Source organism: Acanthopagrus latus, chromosome 17 (assembly GCF_904848185.1).
Source record: "Acanthopagrus latus isolate v.2019 chromosome 17, fAcaLat1.1, whole genome shotgun sequence".
In the NCBI taxonomy this organism is placed as follows: domain Eukaryota; kingdom Metazoa; phylum Chordata; class Actinopteri; order Spariformes; family Sparidae; genus Acanthopagrus; species Acanthopagrus latus.
Window position 1 is genome coordinate 7523728 of NC_051055.1, and position 12660 is coordinate 7536387.

At 42.6% G+C, this 12660-nt stretch overlaps 1 protein-coding gene across 21 annotated transcripts in view; it reads right to left on the reverse strand.

Annotated features, from left to right (window-relative positions):
* snap91a (synaptosome associated protein 91a) overlaps positions 1-12660 on the reverse strand; it is a 53643-nt gene that overhangs the window by 39117 nt on the left and 1866 nt on the right. The gene's annotated exons all lie outside the window — the stretch shown is intronic.

Sequence of the window (12660 nt, forward strand, 5' to 3'; positions counted from 1 at the left end):
TGCTTGGTGTGGTGTGTTTTCTGTGATGCAACTCATGGGTAGAAAAAACCCACGCTCATTCAGTACCAGATGTCATAAGTTGTGTTGTGTTCATTGTTAAGTAAAAAACAACCAATTTCATAGCAAAGACAATGGATATCGAGGACATTACTTTCTTTTACTGGACTAACACATCAACAAACAGAGCTGCACTGCACAGCAGGAACTGCAATCATCATCGCACAACACTTCACTCAGTACAAGACACACGCAAACTGTGATTTATTGTCAGACAGATTTTCATATGTAACAGCAAGTACCAATGGAAACGGGCCACAGTGGATTTTATTGGAATTTAAGGGGTTCAACTAAATTCACATCAGTGTGTTCAGCTTGCAAGTAGCCTATCATACTTTATATTTGAATGTAATATTTGTGGCTGTATCCAGTAACAGATGTATTATACTGGCTTGAGCATGTATTATACTGGCTTGAGCTGCAAGTGTTTCATACTGTACCATTTTAGAAATTAAACAAATGGATGCCTGAAATTATTAAATAGACAACACAAAACCTAATGATATTTTACTGTATTCCAACTTTCTTGGATGGATGTTATCCTTTAAACTGACAAACATCATATATGTAATTCATGGCAAAACTCAAATGGGATCAAATGTGTATTTTGACAACTGTACAATTTTTTCTACTGGGAGGGGGCGGGACTTCGACACTCTATACACAAGCAGGTCTCATTCAAATTTCCCAGCATAGTGGCACTGTTAGCAAACTGACTATCTGTGAAATTGTGATCTGTTGCAAACTGGTACCTATCTCTAATATTAAGGGGGGTTGGTATAGCTAGTTTAAGTGAGACAGTAGTTGCTGGGGTCAGGCAGTAAGCTATACCTTAGGACACCATACCTTATGTAAAAGCCTGCTCTGTGTGACTGAGAAACATGCTCAGTGCAAGCAGCTAAAAGGTGTTCGCTAGCTTTGTGTTTATTTTATCATCCCAACAAAAGAAACAGAAGATGCTAATTATGTACATTTAAGCAGCAACTAGAAGCTGACAGATATTGGGCCGATACAAATACGCTCATGAACCTTTGACAGGCTAATTTACGTGCGCTACATGTATCATTAAGTGACCATGGAGCAGACAGATGTTTCCTCATCTGCAGATCAGTCTTTCTCTAATGACTCTGGCTGTCCTTCTTGCCCACAGTTCTAATGTCTGCCAAACTACAGATGCTCTCAGACATAAAAAAGGCAGCATATCTTCTTACTGAGCATCACCAGTCTACCATCTCTTCCTGCCTGCATTCATTTTGTCCTCCCTAGCTCCCTTCATCCCATAGCTGCTCGTCTCCCATGAGGCTTTGTGTCTTCCCTGTTTGAATAGAAAATCTCCGGCTTGTGCCTTGTGTATTTCTGCTCCTCCAAGAAAGGAGACAGAGACAGATTTCCACCTTGTATACTGAACCAAATAATGCAGCAGGACAATTTGTTTCATGTTACTTCTTTTTTCTGGCAGAGAAAAATCTATATCTGTGAGCTACTGTAGGTTTGTCCAGGGCTGAAGAAGAACGGGAAGGGAGGGTGGGAGGTGTGAAAGTAACAATGAAATTAAGGGCGAAAAAGAATCCGTCGATGCAGAACTATTAAAATGACTCATGCCCTCCTGATGAATGTTTGTACCGCATATTCCTGACACTGAATTTGGCCATATGCTTCTGAGATTGCAGTGGCATATATAGAAAAGGTCATTCTCTCCTTTATTTAGCTCAACCCACTGAAGGCAAAGTAGAGCTGTCCCACTGGTTCACATCCAAGCCTTCAAAAGAAATCCAAAAGAAATTCCTAGAGCTCCACACAAGGTGCACAGATGAAATAAGCTTGAGTTAACTCAAGCGGTGTCAAGTGTTTTGCATGAGTAAGTTCCATAATCAAATGATAATCTAGGAAGTCAGGAAACACTTAACTGTGCAGCAGGTCAACGTCTGGAGGTCTGCAGCAATCTTTCCTTGACAACAGACATGGTTCAGACTATCGCTGTGTCGGAAACACACAGATAAGTCGACTATGCATCTCAAGAGTGTCAGAGAGCACCTGCAGGCTTCTTGGAATATTTCAGATGCAGGAAATTAAAGGTACAAAAAAAAAAAAAAGATTCAGCTTAAAATCCAACTGACTGTTCACTAAATAATTCCCTCGAACAGCGATCTTAGTTTTGCAGCACACCAAGCCTGGCTTTTGATTTCTCATGTGCACATCATGTATAAAGAACAGTCATGGTTACAACTGAGACCTCAACCTCTAGGTTAGCATCTTCATCGATTGAATACTAGCAACACTTTTTATTCTTATTGCTTAGGCCATTAAGCAATAAGTATATAGTGTTGGTAGTCACAAATGCTTATAAAGCTTGAAAGTGCCATCCGTGCATCAGTTATTACGCTACTATCTCATGTATGCTAGGTCCACTGAGCACCAGAAGTAAACCCCTAATGGCCCAGTGACCTCTTCAGTGAACTCCCCAGGAAACTTGTGGATATCATAAAAACATCCAGTCTTCTACGCTGACGATCAACTGTTGTTTAATGATGTGCTGATTTGCCTGGGACACGCAGGTTTGACATCAGTCTTTTAGCATGATAGCGTGCATGTAGCCACCGAGTGCATACGTAACCTCTTGTACAAGATCTCCTTTTAATATGAGTCAGCAGGAAGCATTACAAACTCAGAGGGACACAGTGTTTTAAACTAACTAATGGAGCTGAATTAAGTTACCAGCTGGAGCGCTTCAAATCTGTTGGTAAATGTTGTAATTTCAGATGGAAAGATAAATCCCAGCTAGAATTGAAATCTAGCTGAAAAAATTGCAAGAGCGGAAAGCCTGACAGGCGCAGCGACAGTTACGGATAAGGGTGAGCCTTGAAGCAAATGTTCAGTTTCTAAATGTATCAATGACTAAATGACATACAGACCTCCAATGTAAATTTAAAGAAGTTGTTGAATAGCTTGTAAATAATTGATTGATTCTGCTGCTTGCATGGCACGTTGAAAGACAGATCCAAAGAGACTGATTAATCCATCTCAGACGGGCTGCCACACAGCTTTCTAAACTATTCCGAACTTTGTCAAAGCCATCTCAGTGTCCCCACAGGTTCTCTTTTATCCTGTGATTAAGTCAGCGGGGGGGACACTTTTATTGTGACACTGTTAATCACAAAGTCGGGTCCTGAGGCAGAACTCAGCACTCAGACAGAGTCATAAAACTGCAGGACACCCAAGCCTCTATGCATTATTGATATGCAGCCTGGGTATTGACATGGCCCTTTACTGTTTGAGCTGCTGGAGAGGCTGCTGCTGCTGCTTACCTGCACAAACGACTGTATACCTGCTTTCTGCTCAGGGTACTGCAGACCTCTGTGTGTGCCCTCTGCCCGTTTAAGTGCAATAAATCCCCCCCGACCGATACGACTGTGCTGTGATATTCATGTTTCTTTTTTATCCTCAGACTAGCAGGCTCAAGGGCACTGCAACCTCCGAAGAGCATCAGAAAGAGGCGCGGAAAGAGGTGGGTGGTACTGAGAAAGGAGAAAGCAAATCACTTTGAAATGGCTGCTCAGATTTAAAGAGGATAACGATAGCAGCTGTATGGGGGATCCTGGCCCCAGCTCATTAATCTGGACACACACTGTTGGCAGGACAGCCCAAACTCCCACGCATTGTTTGACATTAGAGAGGCGTTCTGGGGCTTGCGACGACACCTGCTGTGAGAGCAGCGCTGCAGTGCACGCTGGGATCTCTTACCAGCCTCCTTTCACATTCCTCTGCCGACTGCAACTCCCCATTAGACGAGCAGAGCGCAGAATCATTAAAGGAGGAAGAAGAGGAGGACAGAGTGGGAGAGGCAGAAAACGAGGACCCGTTGAAGGAGCAGAGAGGCCGTAGGATGCTCTTGAGTTTTTCCCCTCACATACAGGCATCTTTTATATTGACTGGATGCATGTATTGTTACAGCAGTTACTGGCAAGTTAAAAAAAAAAAAAAAATGAATAAAAAAAAAAATGTGAGAATCTAGTCCTCACACACAGGATTTTAACTGAAGCAGCGTGAAAAAATGACGAGCAGCGGTTCCGATGAAGGTATCCACCCTGACAGCGAGGGCTCAGTGAGTGGAGGTGCTTCAAAAAAATGGGTTTCTTCATTGCCTGAGTTTTGCCGTCATTTTTCATGTTGAGTCTTTCTGCCACAGTATTTCCAGACTGACAGTCCGTGGACACGACAACTTCAGCTACTGTTGCCAGGAGACATGGTATCCAATATGCGCATGTTGCCGGTTCATACCTGAGGCAAAATCATAATTCCAAAGCAAACCACTGACAGAAGAGACGCTGAGAACACTAGAGGTGCTCTATGTAACAATTTGAGGCAATTTACATGTATTAATCTCTTTTGTATGGGCCCCATGGGAACAGATTGTGTCGTGGCATGAAAAATGAGACCTTCCCCGTCCCTCTCGGCTGCATATACAAGCCTACGGACGATTTGTTTAGTTTGATTAATGCTGCTGGACTGCTGATGTCTTTGTGAGGGACTTGGGTCGGATCTTCTGTGACAGTCAAAGGGATGTGACTGTAGGCGCGTTCTCAATGCTACCAGAGAGCAGCAGTAGCTAACATCAGTTTAGAAATGTGGTCCGCTAAAGTACACTTACGACCGGTTCACCCGAGCCACTTTAATATTCCTAGATTGCTAAAGTGGGTGTCAATTGGTATTATACTGCAACTGTAAGGTGATAACTAGTTGGCCAGCCTGTGTGAAAACCACAGCTTGTTGTTTGAAACTTGATCACATGTTAATTACTGAGCTTTAGGGGGGCTGGTGGACATTATCTTATTTTTTTTTTAACCTCAAGACAGAGCCAGGCTAACCCCCCCCTCCCATTTCCAGTTGTTATGCTATGCTAAGCTAATAATCTGCTGGCTCCAACTTATTTATCGTACAGACATGATTGTGGTACCAATCGTCTCATTTAATTATCCGTGAGAAAACTAATGAGCCCAAAGTTTCTAACTTTTTCACTGAACTCTATATAAATTATAGAAATATAGCGAGGATTTGATGCAGCACTATAAAAAAAACCTTAAGGTACATCTTGCTTTAACTGGATTAGCTTGACAGATTTGGATGTGCCTGAAGTGCAGCCCGTGCAGCTGCCTGCTGTCGCAGTGTTTGTGAAAACAGAAATATGCAAACGACCTGAACATGTGTACATGGCATGTATATACTGGCACATGATTTACTGACAGAGCACCCGCCCCTCTTTCTCTCCTCCCCTCCCCCATTTCAGGGAGACAGTCTGCCTCTCAACTGTGGTAACACATTGATGGTGACTCATGTTGTGGTAACGGCACCTTAACAGCCAAAGGGAACTCAGCACGCTGTTTATGTCTCTCACCGCTCATCCTCCTGCTTTCTCCCCACCCTCTCCCAACACACACACACACACACACACACACACACACACACAGCAGGTCATGTATCCTGCATTTGCTCTGAGCAGAGCATAATCGCATTACTGTGTTAAAAAAACCTGTTAATTGGAGTGACTAGATTTAGAGCGGTGATAATTATTGCAGCAAACACAGACAGAATGTGAGCCGTGACGCCTAATCAGAATCAAGGTCATCGCGAAAACGCGATCTGGGTTAAAACGGTGTGTTTGGAAGGGAGAGAAGAGAGAGAGGAAACATTATGGGGCATACTTTGTCGAACACATAACTCGCAAGCTATAAACCTGTGCTAGCTCTCTTAACAATGGGAGCATTAGGAGGTCGGGGGAACATGAGTCGCCGTAGATAAAGATGGAGGCTGAGGAGCGGGAGTGGTGGGGCCTGTCTTTGAAAACAGAACCATCCTCATTTGGCAGACATCCAAACCCTGTTACACTCGTGCTCTAGCTGTCTCCCTCGGGCTGTAGATACCCTGCATGTCCTCTGATCTCTGCCCTGGGCCTTTAGATTCACACTGAGGAGCAGCATGGTTGTTATTTCCACCAATCAGATAAATGCTGCCTTTAAGAAGTCTTTGCCGGTCGCACATTCGGTTACTTCATGGTAGAAGTAGTGACAAAATGGGCCCTCTGACCAAACTAATTATTTGGCAGCTGCTGTTTAAGGTTTTTTTCTTTTTAAATCCAGCAGCAGACTGAAGTGGAAAAAGTGTGCAAGTGGGCAATTAATTGACAATTTAATTAATGCATTTGCCAGATGTTGTGTAACCCTGTCCAATCAATCCAAATCGACAGAATCACTGCAGTACCCTGAACACGGTCCTAATGGAGCGTGAGATGGGCAAAGAGGGCGAAGTCTAAAATATGGTGGCGTCACCAAGTCGTCGCCAGCGAACATGGCACGCGTGTGCGCCATTTTTCCATCTTGAACCCCTGAGTCGTGTGCCTGCCAGCGTGCCAGATGGTCACACTACTCCACCAAGAAGACAATTCGGAAGCCAAGTCTTGAGTCAGACTGAAACAAATTTATATGGTCTGTGTCATTCTTTCAAATATCAATTATCTTCCTGTAGCATCATTTGCTCCAACCAAGATAACAGTTTTCCTTGGCCACCTGCTGAGGATAATGGCTTCAAGTAGTACTATCTTTAGCTATCTTTAAACTATTAGTAAGAAGACTATCAGTCTGCACAAGGTGGAATCTGTTTTATTAAAGGTGGTCAAAGGTTGTTGTATGTTGACATTCAGCATTTCTGACCAAAATGCATAATGTACATCATTTTAGGTCCAACAAACATGTTGGATGCATTTCCTTACCAATAAAACATTAAGATCAAAGCAGATTTAAGAAATATGTTAAACCAAGATTTGTTAAACTCTATGTTTGCTACTTAGGTCTTTTTTCTTGCCTGCATACTCTCATGTTCACAAGTGCATCCTCCTCCTGCACGTTCAAGCACCAAAAAAAAAAAAAAAACATTGCTCCATTGCTTTGCACAGAGACTCGTCGGAACATGTGCCTCAGCCAAGCGGGTTTTTGCGTGCATCACCTGCTGACTTTTAATTTACATCTACTTTATGGCACAAAGAAGAAATAGGGTACTGTCGATATCAAGCCCCCAGCAGTGCACGGCTTTTAAGCCAATCTGACACAGTGGTCAAACCAAATATTAAATGTGCAGGGCCCAGAAAGACTTGTTTTCCCATTAAGCTTAGATCTTGAAAGAAGTGTCTGTAAAATTATGGATAAATGTTCTTTAGACTCACAAACGACTCATTTCGTTACAGTTTGAGTCATTTGGTCTAATACCATTCGGTCTAATCTTACACCAGGACGGTGAATTTAAGGAGTGATTGGGGCCCCGCCTCCGATGCTGTATCCATTTCCCATTATACATCCGTGGTTGTTATACACTAAGCTTTAAGACTGCCAGCCCTCTTCGCAAACGACTTCTTTGTTCACAGCAATTATCCTTACGCCACATAAACTCCAGCCCATTCATGCAGCTGACTCACAGCTGCACCTCCTCCAAGTCTGCACCACCCTGCTCCTTTCCAAAAGAAAAGACGCTCTATTGGATCCTCACTCAAAGTCCCTTTTTTTCCTTTTCTGGGATGTAACCAACAGCATGTGGCTTACGTGCAGCTCTCTGTGTGTATGTGAAGCAAGAGCCTTCTGTAAGACACACTCAGGCCATGTGGGGTGTCGGGCAATCTGTGCTGCTGCGGCTCTAATCTTTTAAGAGTTAGGAGGGTTCTGATCTACATCACAGTCATCCGTCAGGCTCTTCAAATAAATGGCAGTGTGTTGTGCCAAATGTCTGGGGACACGTATCTACCATTGTGCTATTAACGGGATTACTTTTTTCTGTTAGCCCTTCCTTGTCCTTACAGTCAGCAGTTTGTGATCTGAAGATACAAACTGTCTGCTCACAGTCTTGAATCTCAGGAGAACAACCTCTCAGCACTTTGTAGTTGTGGGTCAGTTTTAGGGTTTAAAACAAACTAAGAGTTGCCACCAATATGCAAATAGATGTAAGCCTTTAAAAAAACATGTCTGTTTATACCTGCATCCTAGAGTTTTCTACTGTTATCTATTTATGGTGCTTCTGATCCTTGAAGAAGCTGAAGGACCTCATTCAGTCTGAAAGCTCTCTGATTTTCTCCGTTTTTCTCTCTCTGGGGTTTTGGGGTCACAGCACGAGGAAGCTTACTGCCCTGCTGTTCTCTGGATGAACTGGATCAGCTGATCAGCGGACCAATACACATTTAACTGTCAGCGGAACAATCCATATGAGATTATTTTTAGACCATGGACACATATCTGTTCAGACCTGGATTTAGGATCGAGATAATACAACACATTAATCCTGCGATTGTTTGGATGTGCGGCACAGTGCCAGACAAAGGTTAATGCCAGTTTCATGCATGGTACTGTTTTGATAAGGCTGAGCAGATTGACTAGATTTAATGGAGGTCTCAATTGATGGGTTGAGCTCGCTCTGAGAGTGAGAAGTAAGTGAGATGAGAGGTGTCTTCATCTCATCATCTTAATTCATCTGGTACTGTCACATTTCAGACAGAAACCCAGAAATGAGAGAATAAAATGAGAGTTTAACATGTAAGAGGGCAATCAGTATCTTTTTAGCATCTTAATATAATTAAAATATGTAAATTACTTTTATAACAGTCAGAATGTCCAGGAGCCAAACACACAAAATCCATGTGAGGCTGATAAACTGCGTGTGCACACAGCAGAAATGACCCATATTCACGTCAGACCATGTCAGCATGATGGGAAGATCTCTGAAGTGAAGGAAAAGGAGGTTAATTATGAAGATGACTGATTATACGTCAGTTGATTGGGGAAGGATGTATCGGTCCAGATACTGCATAACACCAAAACAAACTTCAGAATAAAACTCATCCATGGTTAGTATGATGGCTGTGAGGAATTATAGTATAGTAATGGTATTTTTGGTCACGCTCCTCCATGTGAAGCTGTGGAGCCTCCTGACAATGTTCCATGGCCACTGCTTTCATAGATGATGCATGTGAATATTTCTTATAGCGGTTGAATAAGAAAGAACTGGATGTTTTCCAGTTGACACAGCGGCACATTGGGTAAATGTCAACGGGGGATGAAATTGGATTTAACGTCAGGCAATATCCCTGAGGCAGCTCCTCCAACGTGACATTAATTTACCTTTCACATATTTATCCAAGCCCTTTACTTATGAGCCAGTTCATTCCAGGCACCAAGCAGACCCGTGCCCTGTTTAAACTGAAGGATTTTCCATTTAAATTAACACAATATTTTCATTGATTTGTGGGCTTAAATATGCTCAGCTCATTTTGGCGAGACCAAGAATGTGCCCAAAATACGCAACTGGACAACAGTCCAAAGGAAGCGACTTTATCCACGTCCTCCGAGGGCCTCGTCTCAGTGCCTCCCTCAGCTCCGCTAACAGAGAGCAACAGTAGCTAATGTTAGTTTATAAATGGATTACACTAAAAGCTAAGAGAGCGTGTGAAACGTAGGAAACTCCCTGCTTGCAAGCTCCCAGCTGAAACTGCAGGGGCTGTGCTATCAGACCATCGCCTCTGGCCGGGACAGAGTGGTATCATGAGACAGCAGGGGCTAGCTGGTTAGCATGCTAACTCCAGTAGACATCTCTGCAACACAGTACGTAGACGTCTTTAACAAAACACTGCAGCTGCCATAAGCCACCCTAAACTGCCAGTCTTAACAGGCTGACTGGTAAAATTACTTCCTGTGTCTCCTCATGTCATGAGGTAAAGGAAAGATGTTAAAGTTCTTAGGAAACTGCGGTGCGGAGAGAATCAAACAGCACTTACACTGCTGCCCAAAGGAAACGCGGGACCATATTATCTCCTTCCCTTCCATTAAGGACGGCCCAATGTGAAAGGAGATAAGATACGAGACACTGAAGCACCTGTCCTCTGCATTTACAGAATCTGACCAAGAAGTCTTATCGTGACTGTTACTTTGATGCTTCGGGATTATGTCTCTCAGTTAAAGCTAAGCAAAAAAGACTATCCGACCGCAGCTCTAGCCAGGCTTCAGACATTTATTGTCCACAGGAAATGAGCAAGATAGTGTCTTTTTTTGCCAGAGGATTCAGCCTTTCATTAGAGAGAGTGAAATGGTGTCATACATCCATTCTTCCAGTGAAGGCTGGAATATTCTCACTTCGAGTGCAACGTAGGTGTGAAAGGCATTCAAAAGTTTAGTACAGCGAAACGTAAAATAATTTGATAATATAGCTTGATAAATTGTTGACAGTGGCTCAGTTGTGCAGTGGATGCTTGTCATCTCTAGAATAATTACTGTATAGGATATCTGAGTTGCTACTTGTGAGCATTTTTCCCTGTAGACAAGTGGGATAGCAATGTGCGGAGGGCAGCGCTCCCTCTGCATCCACCACAACAACAACAAAGTGCTGACACAAACTTTGGCATGTGGGCGAGCGCTCCACTTTATTGTGCTATGATTTAACAGTGCTCATCATTCACTTTGATTTTTAAGTCTGGACACGTACAGACGGGCTGATCTGATCTCTCCCACTGGGGTTTGAGTTCGCCAGCTTGCTATCGCCACCGTTTATTTAATGTTAAAGAAATGATGACTCTGCCTCGTCACGTGGAGCAGCAGTGCATGTCTGGCGAAACCGAGTCATCTGCAGAGAAACCTGCTGTAACGTAACGTCCGCCTAAAAGTTTTACTTTTACTATTTTATTACTGCCCTGACTACGAAGGCCTCCAAATGTAGAAGGTGTGCACTGTGTACCTGTATGGTTCAAGTTTAAAGGTTTCTTCACTTTTGTATCTTCTTCTATGGTCTCCCTTTGAGCCTCGTGAGCCTCGTTAATTTAAATACTTGTGTTTTCCATTATAACATAATGTTCGTTTTATCCTGTCCATATGTATATTTTAGCATATTGGCATGTTAGTATTGTTTTTTTTAAGAGCTAAATGTGTACATGTATGTCTTTCAAAATACAAATCAATATCAAATGAAGTGATAAGGTTGGTAAGGTCTTCTTTAATGGAGGGGTCAAACTTTACTAGACATAACTAACCTGTTATGAGAAATATATTGATGTTATGTCGTTATTGTAATATGAGACTATGTACTGTCTTAGATTTTGGATACTGTTATGTCGTGATATTGACATCAGTCCAGTCTCTTCCTGGCTTTAAAGGCTGAATTATAGTAAAGAAATGTAAGTCTATGAACTTACCAGACTGCCCTATGGGTACAAATACAGGCCTTTACACACTTAGTCATTATATCCACATTACTGATGATCATTAAAAATCTCATTGTATTAATATTTGTCAAAGTACCAAGAGTCATATCTATGGGATGCAGGTATAAATAGCCCTATTTCTAATATTGTTTCAATATATATTTAAGAATATATATATGAATATGAAATATACATTGGATATCATGAGACAGCCTAAACATTTTGCAAAATTTTCCCTATCACCCAGCTATATGTTCAGAGACAACAGAGGTATCATAAAGTCAAAACCCAGCATACAGGAGCACTTGCAGGTTGCAGTATCCAGCCACTGTAGAGGCCCCGTGTTCACCTTCCTTACAATTAAAAATCACATCATTATCTACTCACCCCCAAGCTGATGGAAACGTTCCTTTATCCACAACACATTTCTGGAGACGTTATTTACAACCTAGACGCGTGGTGGAGCTCATGCACCCACTTCAAACAGTGTGCCTGCTAACGGTTTTAGCTTAGCAAGACATAAATAACAGGTTGTTTTGTTTTTTCAAATCAATTTGGGATCTCCGGGCTTTTGCAGACTTGAATTACGCCAGACGTGTTGCTTGGAGCCCTTTTAATGTCTGACGTGTTTTGTGGGCTGTGACACTTCACCTGGCTTTCCATTGACAAGAGTAGATAATGACTACATTTTCATCTTTAGGCAAACCTATCCTTCAACACCACTTCCTCTATGTCCGTTAATAATAATTTGTGGGTTTTGTGCATCTGTCTTTACACATGTGAATCAACTTTATGTATGGATGATGGTGTTAATCACAGTGCATCTTTCTGTTTAGGGATGCTCTTATCTATGCTGCATTTCTATGCTTTATGTTTGCATCAAACTCTTTCCAATTGCTTTCTGGGCTTTCTTGGCATTGCATTTCAAGATTTGACACTGAATTATCACACTACCTCCATTTTTTTCCTCCCTTGTTTGTACCCAACAAATAAACAAATTGTAAAATAAATCAGCGACATGCTGGCCCTGGCACACCCCTTTTTGCTCTCCCATCATGGACAGTATCCCGGGCACAGGCCCGTGTGATTGGTAGGTAAAACAACACCATCAACCTTTTCAATTATGCATTGGAGGAGCTCTGGAGCGACATGGGGGGGGCGGCCTCCCTCCAGTCAGGAGGGCTTAAGTATCTGGTGTAGGGCTTTGTGGGATCCCTTCTGGTTCTACACTGATGCTCATCTGGCCAGCACGATGGGGGGAAGAAGCCCTGCTGTAGCTGGGTAATGGGTTCGGCTTGTTCAGTAAAAGTCTAAATTAAAGTAGCAGGTGCCTCCAGCACAATGTGTGTGTGTGTGTGTGTACAGTACATGTGTGAGCCCAT